The sequence below is a fragment of the Sinocyclocheilus grahami genome, unplaced genomic scaffold (assembly GCF_001515645.1).
Source record: "Sinocyclocheilus grahami isolate Dianchi unplaced genomic scaffold, SAMN03320097.WGS_v1.1 scaffold475.1, whole genome shotgun sequence".
Classification (NCBI taxonomy): Eukaryota; Metazoa; Chordata; class Actinopteri; order Cypriniformes; family Cyprinidae; genus Sinocyclocheilus; species Sinocyclocheilus grahami.
Genome location: NW_015505654.1, coordinates 598,918 through 614,710, shown reverse-complemented (window position 1 = coordinate 614,710; position 15,793 = coordinate 598,918). Strand labels below are relative to the sequence as shown.

The 15,793-nt window shown below is 37.5% G+C and overlaps 1 protein-coding gene and 1 long non-coding RNA gene across 4 annotated transcripts in view; one reads left to right on the top strand and one right to left on the bottom strand.

The window, feature by feature from the left end:
* LOC107553600 (rho-related BTB domain-containing protein 2-like) overlaps window positions 1-1,491 on the bottom strand; it is a 62,614-nt gene extending 61,123 nt beyond the window's left edge. The window contains exon 1 of the mRNA XM_016235885.1: window positions 630-1,491. The gene's annotated coding sequence lies outside the window, so the exon portion shown is untranslated. The remainder of the gene's footprint in view (window positions 1-629) is intronic.
* A 5,976-nt stretch (window positions 1,492-7,467) lies between these two features.
* The window catches only part of LOC107553583 (uncharacterized), a 9,761-nt gene continuing 1,435 nt past the window's right edge, over window positions 7,468-15,793 (top strand). Inside the window, exons 1-2 of one of the 3 annotated variants that reach the window (XR_001604973.1) lie at window positions 7,468-7,598; window positions 10,871-10,990. This is a non-coding gene — a long non-coding RNA (uncharacterized lncRNA). Of the gene's footprint in view, window positions 7,599-8,341; window positions 8,674-9,614; window positions 9,647-10,870; window positions 10,991-15,793 lie in introns of those variants that run through there. The other 2 variants (XR_001604974.1, XR_001604975.1) reach the window with 2 other exon arrangements.

Genomic DNA, 15,793 nt, shown 5'->3' with positions numbered 1-15,793 from the left:
CTATATAGACAGCATTCGTGGGCATCATGTGCACCTGCAATATTTTTAACAAGAATACACCTAATGAATGTGTTCTACAAAGGCATTCAAATAGGTTTTAAGACACAGCCAAAGCATGACAACAGATTAATAGTCCTCCTAGTGGACGGTAAGCCTACGAAGAAATTGCTAAAATGTTAAAAATAGCTAAAATGAATTTTTTTTTTTGTAAAAGGATGTTTTAACCGTTATGCTAACAGCATTTTGATTCTACTCATTAACATAATTTCTATTAAAAAAATGGTGTTTTCAGAATTTCAAATCTACTTTTTTCGGTGAAGAACGACTTTTTGAAGAACGAAAAGTGCAATGAACAGTAGGTTATAACTGCAATCACAAGTTGTCACTGGCACCACTTTGATTTAAAATTTAAGGCAACGATTAAACTGAATTTGTATTACTATTTTAGTGTGTAGCAATGTTTCAAGGCGAACTAAGGTGAGCTTAAGAAAAGAAGGAATTGCGTTTTAAAAACTGAGAAAAACTCAAACGAATGCACATATGGGCTAAAACAGTCAATCACACTAAATACAGACAATAAAACATTAAATAATATTTCAAACTTAAAGTTTCTTTAAAAAAACACTTACCTTTGATGTGATTTCGCCTCGTGAATCTGTCGGGTTACGCGCGTCAGTAAAGTGCTCACTGCCTTCTACTTACAAAACCATACGGTTTTGTGTCCTTCTTCCATAAAGATAAAAGAAAAATAAGTTAGTCATTGAGTTGGGACAGCTCAAAACTCTTGGGAGAGACAGCAGATGAAGACCAATAGTTCTGAGATCCTGTAAAGACGGGCTTCGGCTCGGAGTCTCTTCCAAACAGAGCAGACGAAGTGTGCTCGCGTGGTGCTGATGCGAGTTTTCTGTCTCGCCCTTTTGCTTCTGTCACGCCTTTGAAAAGAGATTGGTACAATTATCTCTCTGCTTTGCCACAACTATGAAGGAATGCAGTTTGGGATATCCAGATATAGCAACGTATACCACAAACCCCCCCAAAAATGACCAAACAAAGCAGGTCTCTCAGCTGGTTTGGGGGTAAAATGAATCGCGCGAATCAAAAAGTCACGGTGTGAATCATGTGAGACCATCAGCGCGATAACAGGGAATGTAACTTTTTATTATGCAGTCCGCAAATGTGTCCAAGTTGTCTATGGGCGGTCAAAAAACTACACGCCTGCGATTCCTTTGTCTCCCCTAACCCATCCTCCCACCCTGTAACATGTGAGCTGCCCCTGTCTGTCACAGTCGCGTGCTCACCCTATCGCCTCGAGTCGCCTTTTGCCCCTAATGCCCGCTCTGGCTGCTGTCGTATGCTGTCCACTTGCTGTCCTGTCAAGTCCACTGACGAACGCCAGCGCCTATTAACAGCGTGACTACAGCGCCACTCCCATCCATTCATAAAGTAGAGCGCGAGCGATTCTGCCTACAGCTCGCGCTGGAGCGCGCGGACAGTCCACAGCGCGTGTTGGGTCAGAAGGCTGAAATTTCGCTCAAAGGTTGAAATTGCGCAAATGATGGAGTGGGACGTGTGTGCAAACGGCTGTGTTTGCTAACACGGCCACTAGTGTGTTCTAAGCATTGATGAATGTTGAAATTTAGCTATGAGCTACTGTGGGTTCACAATACTGTGATTAAGTAAATGCTATTAATAACACACATAAGGTAAACATTGCCGTCGATGAATTTATTTCCATGTAATCAGTGACTTTCTCTTAAGGAATACATGACAGTAAATATGTACAGTGCCAGAACAAAATAAATTAAAGGAATGTAAATATTTAAATTGTTGTCATCAAAATATGAAAACGAGGATAAACAAAATATTACAAGGGATTTTAATTTCACTCTGACTCTACGTTTGTTTATTTTATTTGTGGGTTTTATTTTTGAATAGTGATGGTTTAACTTAATGTAATACGCAGAAAGTATAATAATAACAACAATGACTATTTTCTATAGCACCTTTAAGGGAGCTTCTCAAAGCGCTTTACAATGTAAGAGTATACCGTACATGTAATATTAAAACAGGAATGCAGAATAAACAAAAGAGCACAGGAAGATAAAATAAACAGAAACAGCAATGATTATCACAATCAACAATAAGCTTGCTTAAAAATATATGTTTTTAAATGCGTTTTAAAAACGCAAAGAGACTGTGCTTCCAAATTTCAACTGGAAGTAGGTTCCACAACCTGGAAGCAGATATAGAAAAAGCTCTGGCACCCATGGAACGTAAACTTAAATACCCGTAACGTAACGTTTGAGGGACACCCAACAGACCCTGCTGAGAAGAGCGAAGACTTCGATTTGGAGAATAAGGTAGGCTATTAAAAGGTGAGACAAATACTCCGGGGCCAGACCGTGGTATTTCACTGGCTTGCAACACTTCCCAATTCAGTCTGCTGACTAGTCACAATGTCTCCTATCATTCAGCAAAGGAGAGGCATGTTCTATTATACAATCGTTTTGCTACAAATCACATTTTCTACAGAAAACAGAGATCACTACCTGCTTTTGAATATACTGACAGGGATATTTATGAGTAGTTGTCACTTTGTTATCTTTCACACAAAGTTTTGCATTTTACTAACAAGTACTGACATAGACCCACAGGGGACACACTCACTGGTGAGCATAAAGCATGTTGAACGTTCTCCACTGTGCAGTCGGTTCACCTCTGCTGGACCTGTCAGAGCGCTTCACATATGGCCTACATCAGTGACAGGCGTGCAACTCCATCTCATTACAAACGCACCTGGGGCACATTCAGCAGGGTTTGTTATTCTAGAACATTTCAGCAAATTTCAGAGAACAGAATCCCACTTGTGATATGAGACTGATCCATAACTTAAACTAAAATAAACACTCTTGGGAAAATATTTGCTCATCAATATTAAAATGTTAGACTGGCCTGAATGAACAATAATATTAATAATAAAAAGGTGAAACTAAAATAAATAAATAAAGCCAAAAATTCATTTATTTGTACTAAAAGATTTATTAAAAATAAGTAAATACAATAAAATATATATTTTTAATTATTATTCAATAAAAGATTCTATGTCATCGCACTGACAAAGCAAGATTTTTCCTTCTGTTTGCAAAACAGAACACTGTTCCATAATGAATAAGAATTACTAGGTGATGCTGTTTAGTGTTCATTGATCTTAGAACTTTCTGAGAAGTGACCTGATATTCCCTCTTGTTCTTAAGTAAAGGGGTGGTTGATCAGCTTTTTTCGAAAGCTTGATTGTGTTTATGGGATGCAGTGTAACGTGTGTTCATGCTTCGTTTAAAAAAAAAAGCATTATTTTCACATATTTTACCTTTATTCACACCGTAGTTTCCATTCTCGTCAAAATGGTCTGTTGAGTTCCTGGTTCTATGAAGCCCCTCCCTCAGAAATACGCAATGGGCTCTGATTGGTTAGCGGGCTCAGTGTGTTTGTGATTCGCTACTGCACGTTGTCTGGAAACGTCACGCCCCTGTCTTTGCCATTACGGGTAGTTGCGTGTTCCCGGGAGCGGGGTTTATGTAAACATCGGGTTTTGTGATGTCACAAACCCAGGATGAAGCTCGTTGTAGTCCCTACCAGACGTTTTTTGTAGTCCTTAAACAGCAATTTCTTTAAAAGAAAATATCTCCCTTTGCATTGAACTCTGAGCGTCGTAACTTTGCAGACGTTATTTATGCTCTAACAGTAACATTACACACTAACTAAAGTTCAAAAAGTGAAATCATAATCAACCACCCCTTTTTTCTGAGTTTTTCTGAATAATTATGTCACACACTGTTTTTGCTGAGGCTGAATGACAGGTGAACAGTATGGCAGAAACATATCAGGCTATTCAAGTTATAGCCATGTATTATTAGTTAGGACAGTTATTTGTGATTTGCAAAATATAGAAATGGATTCAAAAAATGGTATGAGGTATCTACTTAAAAAAATATGGCAACAATATTACAGGTAAAATTTTGAGTAGTTTTTAAGGATTGATTTTTAAAAAATGGAATCTCCCAGAATAAATCATGCAAAATCTTCTAAATTATTTAATCTATGACGCAATGATTTTAATATTATTAGTGAAATGTGCTCATTTATTTTACATTGATTCTCAAAAGTCCATGATTTTGAGTAAAGCCTGTTTCAATTAAAAGACTGTATACAGCCAAATAATTCAAATAGGAAAAAAACTTTACTGCACTAGCATTAGCAAAGCTATTGCTGATTGAACAAATCATCATGCCTCATAGTGGTATGCAGTTATCCATAACCATAAGCTCTACTCTTCTGGAGAGTGGTAACGATAGAAACTTTAACACAACAGAAACTCTTTCAAATGTCAAACATAACTGAACATTAAACTAGAGCTGTGCAATTAATCGAATGCGATTGTCATACGCATCTCGTCAGTAAAGCCGGTTCTGTGATTAGTAGTAAATCTCCATCACCTGCTTTCAGATGGAGCAGCATTTAATACACAGAGCCATAGTTCACTGACAATTAGGCAATATTGCGTTCATTATGCAGATTGAATCGCCTGCGATAATGAACGCGATATTGCCTAATTGTCAGTGAATTAAGGCTTTGTGTAGTAAATGCCTCGCCATCTGAAAGCAGGTGATGGAGATTTACTACTAATCACCGCTTTACTGATGAGATGCGCATGACAATCGCATGAGCTTAATTGCACAGCCCTACATTAAACATTAATAGATGTTTCCCTTTACTTAAAAACACATGAAGTAGCAATATTTCATTTCAATATTTACTCTCCATATCCAGCCATATGCAAAGCATGCTGGGAATTAACAATCACCACCAAAATAAAACGGCAACATTGAGCTAATTCTCTTAAAATAAACAGGTAGCCTTCCTTTCTTTAATTTTTTTTTCAGTTTAATCAGTTCCTCAATTCAAGCCTAAAAACTGCTTAAGTTTCCTTAAAAAATATGAGGAAAACATAATCTCTTGGTTTTATTAGTTCTCAATATTTTCTATACAACACTGAACCACGATTTCTTTACTAAAATATACACACTATTTTTAATTATAACCTTAATTTTTTTAATGAAAATATAGTTAAAAGTATAGTTCACCCAAAAATGTAAACGTAAATGATTGTCATAATTTACTCATTCTAATGTCATTTCAAACCTGTATTCATTTGTTTGTTTATTTGCAGAACATGAAAGAAAATATTATAAAGAATTGGTACCCAAACTGTATATTGGTTACAGGTAATTTAACTAATTATTTTAAAACAGTATGGCTTATCTAAAATGTTATATTCAGCTCTTCTTGGAATAATAAATATATATATATTTTGGTAACACCGAGTCAACCCAGTCAAGTCACCTTTATTTATATACCGCTTTACAATATTATTGCCAAGATTGTGCCAAAGCAGCTTTACAGTGTTAAACAGGAAAATAATTTTTCAATAATACAAACAAAAAATTCAGTTCTGCTATAAAGCAGCTCTAAAAAGAGGACAATAGTAAATAGTCAATTTTCCAAAGTCAGGTTTAAGTCAGTTCATCGTTAATTTAGTGACGCCAACATGCAGCTCAGTTCATTTTCATCCAATAGTGTCTGTGCAATCAAGTCTACAATAATGTCAAATATTAAGTGTACTCAACTAAGCAAGCCAAAGGCTACAGTGGCAAGGAACCTAAACTCCATCCTTGAAAAATCCTTGGGAGAAACCAAGTTTAGTCGGGGGGTCAGTTCTCCTAGGCCAGACGAACCAACATGGTGTGGTTTAGCTCGAGACTGCAATAGAAGTCAGACTGTGGACTGGCACCACTCAGAACATAGTGAAGGTGACGGAGTCAAAGCTGGCCACTGGGTCCGTGCAGAGGGCTTGCATGGTTCTCGTGGTCTTTGCTGAGGATTTGTGCTGATGACTTTTCTAGTTGGCGAGGTCTTCGCAGTAAACAAATGTATTTATGTAATTTGACCCACTGCTTTGTGCTTGGTGTGAATGGAGTTAGAATGAACGTATATAGACCAAGAGGTATTATCAGATGGGGTTATTTAAAATACCAGTGTCTGTCCAAACTAAATGACCCAGTTTATTTAACCTTGTGGCAACTGGCGATTTCACCAGGGTTTTCAGACATCCTGGGATCTGTTCCAAGAAAAAAGCTCCCTCATGCTTGCCACTCTGTTCCACAAAGTGCCGTCTGAAGTAGGCCAGTAGGATGTGTCCAGACTCGTCCCTTTCAGTTAAGATATGATGTGTCCCTGATGCATTTGAAAAATCTGTCTTCATCTTATTATCTAGAAATAATTAAGTATTGCACCTGATTCATGGGTTTCACACAATCTAGTGACACTTTTGGTATTTCTAAATCTAGATTTCGGAGAAAATACTGTATCTTACCCATGATACTCTGCAAAAGTCCATGATGCCTATTCACAGCAATGTATAAAAACTGATTTATTTTGTTTACCAAGATGAAATTATCAAAATGTATTTTGGAGGGAAAAAATCAATACAAGAAAATTTGAGTCATGAGATATAAATGTGAAAACCATAAATACAACACACTTCAGTGTCGCTATAATAGTCTGTTTTTGCTGCTAGTCTATTTTTGAGTGAAATAAGTATGAACAAATATATTAATAAGCATTTATAACATGTGAGTTAAAAATGGCTCACTATTTGGCAGGGATTGCATTAAAATTACCCTTTTTATTCATGCATTTAGAACTGCTTATCAATTATTTATAATGCATTTGTAAATAAGTTATTAGTCATTTATGAACACATTTGTAAACCCTTTACAAAGGGAACCTTAATGTAAAGTGTTACCTATATTTCAAAAACAACGATGGAAAAACTGAACAATCTACTCATTATTCCAAATACATGAATACACTTTTATTGCATAAACTTGTAAAACAGTTCGTATAGAGTGTTTTCTGTGTATAGGCAGCCTACAATACAACAGCAAGCTGTTGCTGATTCCCTTATTCCAAAGTGTCTTTCCCAGCAGTTTTTTTGCTCAGGCTTCTACCCGAAACTATTGATGTACCCGTGGGCACAATGGGGAATAAAGGTGGCTTCAGTGCAGTCCAATGCCTCTCCCCCTTCTCCCAGGGGGGTAAAGTGCTGATCATTGGGTTGGAAAGACCTTGCGTAGGCTGATTCTAACAAAGCCAATACTGGCCAAAGCCATAGACACATGAAAGACTAGAGGTTATGCCTGGCCAGATCAATTTCTCTCAGCAACTAACTCTCCATGTCCCGAGCACTGAACAGACAGAGCCCACAATGGCTTGTTTTCTGTGGTATAGAGCCGTGCCATTCTCCTCACTGATCCACTTTACAAAAGCCCATTACAGAGGTGCCAATTGAGCTTGAACAATCACCCACAAAAGCTGTTATTTACATAGGTTCTGTCCCCTAGGCTCAACCCGTCTGCCCAAATAAAAAAAAAAACTGTCCAGTGGCGGACTAGTTGAGCTCTTCTCACTGTGTGAGCACTTTTGGGTCCAACCACAGAGTCAAGATCATTGAGTCGTAAATACATGGAAGCTTTTTTTAGGTAAGGATATGAGAGCTAACAAATAATTAGAAATATTTATGTTTTGTACATTTCATGACATAAATAATAAAACTTTTAATACAGATAAAATAATAAAAAATGATTTATTTTAATTGTTTTTTATATTTTAAAACATATTATATTTTATTAATTATTAGAAATACTAAAAATATTACAAATAATACACCTACCACAAATATACAATTAACCTACAGTATCTGTTACATTCTTTTCATTACTCTCTCTCTCTCTCTCTCTCTCTCTATCTCTGTATCTACATTGTATTGTAAAATATATTTCTGATTTATTGTAATTGATAGAATTTATAATCTGACTTTAAAATGTTAAGATTTTATCTCTGTTGTATTTCTATGCGCAGAGAGTCGAAAAAGCATTTCACTGTATAAATCATATTATTTATGGTTGTGTGTGTGTGTGTAACAAATTTGAATTTGACATTTAAACAATTCATTGACAAGCCAAGACAAAATAAACAATAAATTCAAATTGCAATAAATGTCGAGGTACATATTTAATTGAAAAGGTGGGCAGAAACCTTTCTTCAAAAACACAATTAAATCAAAATGAAGTAAATCTGTTTGTTCATGACTAAAATGAACATTCTTAATTTAAAATGGCCTTAATAGATTTTATCTGGGGAAAACTGTGTCACTAAAGCCCATCACAGTTGGATAGCAGGTGTTGAACTGAACTACTGAGAATTGAGGTTTTGCAGGCAGCCCATCCACACACCTGCGCTGTGCCAGCCTCCCTCATGCTCTACCCTGCGTTTCTCTAAAATCAGCATGAGACGGTCTGATCTGGGCTGGGTTGCGTAGCCCAACTGTACCTGCCACATGCCCATCCTCAGGGTGGCTCTCCACTGAGCACTATGAATAGAAACTTAGCAAACGAGAGATAAGCAGTCGGCTTTGGCACATGCCACACTCCTAGCAGCACTTTGGGGTTGCCATGGAAACAGGGACAAGTACAGCTTACGCTGCCCCGACATCTTCCTATCATGCCCACTCAAGATCATTAACATTGCATGTTTATTTCCTAACCTCCATGACAGGTGAGAGTCTTCTTTTGAAATTTGAGGGTCAATGTAGTTTGGGTCAGCAGATTATTAATATAGCTCAGGTGAAAAACCTTCTGCTTCATTTTTGTGAGAATTTTCTCAAATTGTTTCTCACAGATTATGAATGCATCCACTCAGGTTTACAATGCTTGGTAGCAATATCATATGTTCCAGACTGTTGTTCTGAATGAACTCTATTCACATATCCGGGTATGCAATGCGGAAGTAAACTTTAGCACTGTAAACATCTGTAGAAGTAGCCTACACGATTCCCATTTGCTCCATCAAAAAAAAAAAATAATTTTTGATTTTCAAGAAGTCAAATGTTGGCTGCAGTCATTTCATCAGCAGCTGAATTAAAAATGCCAAGTTGATTTCACAAATATTGTTATAAATGTGCATTGTTATTAGGTATATTATTTAAATAAAAAATGTATGACATTTTACTGTGGGAATGCTTCATCGTAGTTTAGCTAAAGGAGCAATGCATTCAGACCAACAACATGATTTATAGTGATTATAGAATGACATTTATTTTAAACAATTTAGTAAACAAGAAGGTTGTAACATTTCCACTGAGGTGAGCGTTGTAATAACCCAAGTGCAGTTTATTAATATCCAAGAATGAGCAAATACACGATAAACAATGACTTGACTTGACTTGACTTGACTCGAGTCAAGTCGAGTCACCAACAGCAGGTTACACAAACAAAGCTAGACATAAGACAAATGGCAACATGAGGGCTATTTATACACAAGACTAAATGACTAAACAAGGAACACCTGTGAACAATCAAGACAATGACCCAATCACAAAACAAAACTAAGAACCACATTACCAAATCAACCAATAAGAACAAGACACATGAACAAGACAACCAATTGCAGGATTACATAAGGGCAAGGGAAACATATGACAGGAACCATAACTAAAACAAAAAAAGATCTACCAGAAAGAGTCAAAAGGGTAGGTGAACGTTTACATGTTTTTTTCCATAAAGAATTTACAGATGGTAGCAAGCTGCAATGAATCAAGTCTAGTTACATGGAAAGGTTTTTTGGCATAGGCCCTGTCCTTTGTCCAAATCCTGGTGATGCAGATTTGGCTGGTCCTGCCTGAAGATGAAGGCAGAGGTGGTGCCTACCCCTGGATGGACAGGGACCAACCTGGTGGTGGTGGGGAGGAGGATGGAGGGTAATGTCAACGTCATCAACTGTGAACATAAAAGAGAAAGTTCAGTACTTATATACTGCAAGTGTCAATCTGTGATTGGCCAATAACAGTTATGAATGAATGATGTGGCATTAGGAGTCTTCCTGGTAAAACCATCATTGATGCTTTCATTTCCAAACTAATCTCAAGCAGAATCCACTACTGTGCGTCTCCAAAACAGAAGGCCTGTCCAAATACCCACACTTGCGGTCTTTGCACTTGACCACTTGTCTACTTGCATGACATATTTCCTGTATTTTTTCAGAATGTGAGTTCCTGATTATCATGCATGATGGGATACACTTAGCCTCGAATACACTCCAAAGTGTGGGTTTGGTGTGCGTTAAGAGCACTGAGCTTTGGTGTTTTTAAGACCTGGGACAGTCTTGTGGACTTACTTGTTGTTGCATGCACACGCTCTCAAGTGGTGTAGGTATTTGGACAGACCCAGCATTTAATTCCTAAACAAATCAATGTTGTTTGAAAGAATTGGTTGAATAAATTATTCAATGACTCCATTTTAGAGATAGTTACTTGTCTCCACCCACTGGCATAACAATATATCCTGCAGAAAGAGTCAATTAAGAATCCCCAACAAAAGGTGAGTGACAAAAACCATGAAAAGGACTAAATATAAGCACCCATGTTCAGTCAATCAAAGCTGAGGACCAGAACTAACTGTTTTATAATACTTATAATTATTAAATTTAAGCACAAGCAAAGCATTGTATTTTCAAATGAAATATGAGCAAAATGTCTGCTGACTATTCCCTAACCACTGGTAGAATCTGCTGCAGCATATCTCAGAGTAACAGGCTACTATTAAAGCCCACCTTCCACGCTTCCTATTGTCAAAGGCAAACCTAAGATGTTTGCACTTCATTTGACCATTTTCATTTAGTGTCCATCCTCATTAACTGTCTGGAATGAACTGACTAAATGTACAGACTGCCGTATTTGTCTTTCTGCTCCATTTAGATTTCTGCGTTGGTTCACCTCTGATCACGCTGTCCAGGCCTGAGTGCCCATCTGGAGGCCACACGGTCCATCAACCCAATCTCCTATATAAACCCGGTCAAGAGGAGAATTGATCTATCGGTAAGCCCCGTCCCCCTTAGTTAATGTTGCTAACTCGGACAAACAAACAGGGTTGATAACTGTCATACAATGACAGCTGTCAGAGTGAAAACCTTGTTAAATTTTGGACAAAGGACCACTTCTCATCGAGGAGCATTCAAGTGGGATTTTAATATGCCATGGAGGGATATATAAGAGATTTTAAAATAAATATGGTGGGTAACAAGATTAATTTGGAAGCGAGGCTTTACAGATCACAATGCAAGTGGGAGAAGCCTCGTGTTACGGTTGTCATGATCGCAGATGACAACATCCAGAATCAACACTGTTCATGTACTGCAGGGTAAGATTAAATTAATTTACATTTAACCCGTTTAATATGGAGAGGCACTGAAATATAGACCTTCGTTTATGTACACCATACATGACGTGAGAACAGTTAGCTATTTAGGTTTGTACATTTAAAATGGGCTTACTCATTTTAATTGTATCTTAATGAGAGTATGACAACCAGAAAATGAACGTTTTCGTCTTCATTGGGATTGGGGTTGAATCGGTTACTGCGCCCACATCATTTGATTAATACACCATGTGAACCTGCTGTGTACCAAAGATGAACAATCATGCACTAGTCTTCCACAGAACCATTCTCTCAGGATACCTGGCATCAGTGTTACAAGTACCCCAGGCACATCGTTTTACCATTTTTGTAGCATAAACACCATCAAACTGATAAGAGCTTCGGATCTCCCAATGTTTCTCTATGGCGCTGAAACCTAAAGATGTCTGAGTTTCGGTCCCCATGCAACTGATACTCAACTGCCATTGGCTCATCTGCGTTTGAGGGGAGGGGCTTACCGATAGGTCAATTCCTTGTATAGGTGTTCTATTTCCAGGGCATGCCGATGTCACTGCCTCTAGGATCTTGTGACTGTGGTGTCTGGAATAGAGAACACTGACTGTTAATATACTAAAGTAAAAATCTGACTTCATGTGTATCGATGCTGACAATTTAAATTTGCTCGTGTTTTGGGTAGTAATTTGGATGGGAAAACAGATTGTAGTTCAAGTCTCTTGGCTTTTAGGGGGGCTGAGAGGATTGTGTTTTAGTGTGCATGTAATTATGACTAGGTTAAATTTCTGCTCAGCACAGCAAATTTGGATCCTCTTTAGAGAGCAAAGGCCAGTGTGTTAGGAGTGTAGTTGGTTTCCTTGAGTGACGGCACAGCTGGAGCATACAAACACGCATACAATGTACGATAAGAAAACAATACTCCCATGTTTACTCATGGTAATTATATATTATGCAATTGATATGTCTCTGTTGTGGCCTGCAGCCAGTTCACTGGAGCTGTTATTGTTTTGTTTTTTTAATATGCTAAAACATTGGCTAATGAGACAAGAAAATGTTGCTTACACTGCAATGTCAAAGTCCTGTTCCTGATTCAACAAATACTAACACTACATTTTGAACAAATTCAGAAATGTCAACAAAAACGTCATTAAAATCTGTTATGGATGAATACATGCAACTGCTCTAGATCTAAATCTTTAGTGTGTGTGTGTGTGTGTGTTTGAGTGCACCATGAAATCACCAGTTTCCCACGTGATACAGTTCAAAACATATTGACTTCAAAACTTGACATATGAAACCAGGTCTGAACACTCTGTGAAAAACTTACCAGGAACTCCCTGGTAAGACCTTGCTGCTCTGCAAACATTATTAGTTGACATAATCATGAAACCGTTATATAACTAAATATCTAACTAAAACATTAAGTTCAAAGTGTGGAGTGTTGGATTCAAGCCTGAAAACATACTTTGCATTTGTTGTTTGAACTAAAAAGTCTTGTGGAAAGATATTTCATCAGCTGAAGAATTGGTGTGTTGTTAAACAACAGTACAGTCCATTGAACACATTGCACTTCTAACCCCCACAGCATCGTTTTCATTCCTGTCTAAATTAATAATGCCACTACCCTGACTATAAGGTCTGTTCGGCATGGTATTTTGTCGCCAAATATGGAAGAGAAGAAGAGAACAATTGGATCTCCAATAGGTTAGAGCAAATAAGATTTGAAAGTGTTTGAAAATTGCCCATCATTTTTGAAAATACAACAACTTATGGTGATTTATAACTATTTTCTGTTTTGATGACTGATGTCACGATCAGGTTCAGAGGAAGATGATGAAAAGGGTTCAAACAGATGTCCACAAACAAAAGGTTATTTAATAAAGCAAACTCGGGTAATCCAATTACGAGAAGGCAACGTAACAGCATGTCTACACACAAACAATACCAGACGCCAAATGAATGAAAAGGAGGAACTTAAATACACAGGGAGCTAGAACTCAAATGATGAACAGGTGATAACTCTTTAATCAGAAACCATAGTAACAAACAGGGAGCGGGAAATTTGAACAAATTAAAACAGGTAATAGATAGAAACAAATGAAAACAAAAACAAAGCAGGCAATTCGTGACAACTGATTTGTATGAATTCTTACAATCTAATTCATAGGTTTTTGTACGATCTGCTAACTGACATTTAAGTTTAGGGGAGGACCTTTTTTCTAATAATCGTATGTTTCCATACAAATCCATTGTATAAAAATAGTCACCTTTTCTCATGAGTTTGGGTTGGAAAATACAAAGTAGCATACCGTAGATCCAGCTGGACCTGATTGTAAAATACACCACACCTGTATTTCTTTTTTTAAATACAACCGGTTTTGAATAAGAACCAATTCTCAGCTCCCAACCTTTATTGTGAAACTATTTGAACTTATATTGCACACACATATACAGGTGCATCTCAATAAATTAGAATGTCGTGGAAAAGTTCATTTATTTCAGTAATCAACTCAAATTGTGAAACTCATGTATTAAATAAATTCAGTGCACACAGACTGAAGTAGTTTAAGTCTTTGGTTCTTTTAATTGTGATGGTTTTGGCTCACATTTAACAAAAACCCACCAATTCACTATCTCAACAAATTAGAATACTTCATAAGACCAATAAAAAAACATTTTTAGTGAATTGCTGGCCTTCTGGAAAGTATGTTCATTTTTACTGTACATGTCCCAGGTAAGACGCCTCTGACGTCTGTGGTTCAGGAATGGCTTAACAAGAGGAATACGACAACTGTAGCCAAATTACTTAACACGTCTGTGTGTGGTGGCTCTTGATGCCTTGACCCCAGCCTCAGTCCATTCCTTGTGAAGTTCACTCAAATTCTTGAATCGATTTTGCTAGTCAATCCTCAGAAGGCTGCGGTTCTCTCGGTTGGTTGTGCATCTTTTTCTTCCACACTTTTTCCTTCCACTCAACGTTCTGTTAACATGCTTGGATACAGCACTCTGTGAACAGCCAGCTTCTTTGGCAATGAATGTTTGTGGCTTACCCTCCTTGTGAAGGGTGTCAATGATTGTCTTCTGGACAACTGTCAGATCAGCAGTCTTCCCCATGATTGTGTAGCCTAGTGAACCAAACCGAGAGACCATTTTGAAGGCTCAGTAAACCTTTGCAGGTGTTTTGAGTTGATTAGCTGATTGATTATTCTAATTTGTTGAGATAGTGAATTGGTGGGTTTTTGTTAAATGTGAGCCAAAATCATCACAATTAAAAGAACCAAAGACTTAAATTACTTCAGTCTGTGTGCATTGAATTTATTTAATACACGAGTTTCACAATTTGAGTTGAATTACTGAAATAAATGAACTTTTCCACGACATTCTAATTTATTGAGATGCACCTGTATATGTCCATACATAGCCTGTAGACCATATTTTGACACTCACTCTCACACACATACACAGACACTTACACACGCTACTTAAGAAATTCATGCTCATTTTCTGGGGCCAGTGTGCTTAGGTCATGATTAAGTCCCGCTGCACATCCACACCACTTACACACACACACACACAGCAGTAGTGCTCTGCCCCTGCTAACGTGTTGATCTCTGATGCCTGTCTGCTAGTGCCAAGCCTTTGGGCTGTCTGCTCACTCCTCTGTGCCAAACTCACACCCTTGTGCCCTATACTGCTGTGCCATTTGATTACACCTGGCTCAGGACATTCGTGTCTGATAATTGAGGTGCAAATTTAGGCTGATGACAATAAACACACTTGATCTTTATACACAATTACCTCTTTAATGCAGCTTTGCAATAAATCAGTGAGTACTGCTCCATGCTTGTCTCTACCTGAGCTATTTTAGGGTGTTCAGAAGAAATAGACATTGGAATATTAGCATGCATGACAGTGTAGCTAAGGTTTTAAAAGCAGAGAGTACTTCTAATGCAAGTTTAGGTGATTCTATAATCTAAGTACTAGCAGAAAACAAATAGATCTACCTTCTGCCATTTTGAAGTCTGTTCTGACCATCAAAGTCGACTCCAATGGCCTCTCAATGCCTGGCAACGCTACCATTTCACTACGACTTGCATGTTTTTTTTAACAGTATAACACTCAAACCTGGATGTTTCTTACGCCAGCCAATTAATATTAGCAAAAGTAGAAAGAGGTGAGGTGTGGAAATGTGGAATATTCACTGTCTGCCTGGATTTCTCAGGCACGGTACTGACTATGTGTCTATTTCATTATGATAAAAGGCAAAATGAAGAGTTATTTTTAGGGATGCACCGATATGAAAATTTTGTCCGATACCGATAACCGATTACTCTTTATTTTTGAAAGCCGATAACCGATATGTTGGCCGATAAATCTATATCCAAATTGTTATATACTTTTTGAGAGCCTGATTACAAAAAAGGTTTCATCATTAAAAGCCACATCCCAAACACTTCAACATAAGCAGC